Source organism: Prunus avium, unplaced genomic scaffold (assembly GCF_965620075.1).
Source record: "Prunus avium unplaced genomic scaffold, drPruAviu1.hap1.1 HAP1_SCAFFOLD_39, whole genome shotgun sequence".
In the NCBI taxonomy this organism is placed as follows: domain Eukaryota; kingdom Viridiplantae; phylum Streptophyta; class Magnoliopsida; order Rosales; family Rosaceae; genus Prunus; species Prunus avium.
This window is the reverse complement of record NW_028276897.1, coordinates 175,001-177,500: the sequence shown is the minus strand read 5'-3', so window position 1 is coordinate 177,500 and position 2,500 is coordinate 175,001.

Below are 2,500 nucleotides of genomic sequence, written 5' to 3'. Positions count from 1 at the left end.
AGGATCAAAATGTGTCATTTAGAAGAAACATTTTCAAAAAGTTTTTAAAATCTTGTGGGTTTGCAACTCATAAGAGCGTCACTTTCAACGTCCCCGGTATTGGATTGAGTTTCTAAAAACAACCGTGCACACCGAGGTTAAACTTTACCGGCTCCACTCCGACTCGCCGCTCGCCCACAATTTGTTTGCAACGAAACATTTGTTTTTAATTTTGTTGGTTTGAAATTGTTTTGAAAAGGTTCTTTAAATCTAGTGGGTTTGCAACTCATAAGAGCGTCACTTTCAACGTCCCCGGCATTGGATTGAGTTTCTAAAAACAACCGTGCACACCGAGGTTAAACTTTACCGGCTCCACTCCGACTCGCCGCTCGCCCACTAGTCCGAAGGCAACAAAACATTTGTTTTTCATTTTGATGAAAATTTCTGTTTTTAAATCTTGTTGGTTTGAAATTGTTTTGAAAAGGTTCTTTAAATCTTGCGGGTTTGCAACTCATAAGAGCGTCACTTTCAACGTCCCCGGCATTGGATTGAGTTTCTAAAAACAACCGTGCACACCGAGGTTAAACTTTACCGGCTCCACTCCGACTCGCCGCTCGCCCACAAATCCGAAGGCAACAAAACATTTGTTTTTAATTTTGATGAAATTTTTTGAAAACATTGGCTTGGCAAGCCCCAATCCGCGACTATCCACCCACCGCCACCCCACACGGGTGGTTGTTGTTGCGAAATGAGGTTGTGGTCGACATGCCCGTGCATTTGAGAAGGAGTTCCTAGCACTCCATGCTCTCCCATGCCAAAAAAAAGCCTAGACAACCCCATTTCGCAACTTTCCACGCCTTTTTTTTCCTCCCTCACCCATGGCGGCGGCATGGTGGCGGCGGCCGGATTCCGGCCACCACCGCCATGGGTGGCAGCCCCCCGACCCCGACACCAAACCCATAATACCGAGGCAACATATCGAGGCAACATGACATGGGTGTGGCGTGGGGGAAGGGGGCTGCAGCTAGGAAGGCATGGGCTGCCATGCATATGCAGGCAACACACACCCCCCTATATAGCATTTTATGCATTTAGCCCTTTGACAGGAAGAGACATCACCTATGCGCGAGGAGTCATAATGGGCTCTAAATAATTCAATACAAGGTATTTGGACGTGATTTTTTGCAGGGATACTAAGAAACATGCAATCTATGATGGGAAAAAGTTTCATAAATTTTTGAAGTCGGGAAGTATTTTTTATTATTTTTAGAAGTCGTAAAATTGAAAAAATCATTAAAACAAATCCGGGAGGAATTTTTTAGTTTTGTAAGTTGGAGAAGGTCCTAAAAATCATAGACTACTTATGGGGAGCTTATTGTGCGAGGAAATTTCAATAAAAACGGGGTTTGACAAGATTTGAAAAATTCTGTCGACATTTGAAAAAACCTGGAACCATGCTGCCGGCATGCTGCGCACATGCTGCGCGCAGGCTGCGCGCATGCTGCGCGCAGCCTGCGCGCATGCCATGGCAGGACAAGTTTCGCTAGCCTCACTGTCGACAGATGCGCAAGCTGCGCGCACGCTGCGCACAGGCTGCGCGCATGCTGCGCACAGACTGCGCGCACGCTGCGCGCATGCCATGGCAGGACAAGTTTCGCTAGCCTCACTGTCGACAGATGCGCAAGCTGCACGCAAGCTCCGCGCACGCTGCGCACAGCCTGCGCGCATGTTGTGCGCATGCTGCGCGCAGGCTGCGCGCAGGCGCCGCGCATGCCATGGCAGGACAAGTTTCGCTAGCCTCACTGTCGACAGATGCGCAAGCTGCGCGCACAGGCTGCGCGCACGCCATGGCAGGACAACTTTCGCTAGCCTCACTGTCGACAGAATCAGCACGCTGCAAGCAAGCTGCGCGCGCGCATGGCAGGACAAGTTTCGAAAAATTCTGTCGACAGGCTGCCGGCATGGTGCGCGCACGCTGCCGGCATGCTGTGCGCACGCTGCCGACATGCTGTGCGCACGCTGCGCACAGGCTGCCGGCATGCTGCGCGCAGCCCATGGCAGGACAAGGTCCGAAAAAATCTGTCGACATTTTTACGCCGTGGTAGGCTTCCGCTTCGCGTCACTTTGTCGACATTCAAGCCTACCATTTGTATTGAATTTTTCAAACCTTGTCAAACCCCATTATTCAAATGTCGAAAAATTTTGTCGACATTTTTACGCCATGATAGGCTTCCGCTTCGCGTCACTTTGTCGGAATGCATCGCATGGCGAGGTAAGGCCACGGCATGCCAAGGCGAAGGCAACGCATGGCTTGAATGGCTTGGTCAAGGCCACATCATGGGCACGGCATGCCAAGGCAAGGCGAGGCAAGCCATCCTTAGCCTCGCCTACACTCACTTTCTCGGAATGCATTGGATGATGAGCAATTCCAAGGTAAGGCAACGCATGGCTTGAATGGCTTGGTGTAGGCCACAACTTGGGCATGGCATGCCAATGCAAGGCAAGGCAAGGCAAGCCATCC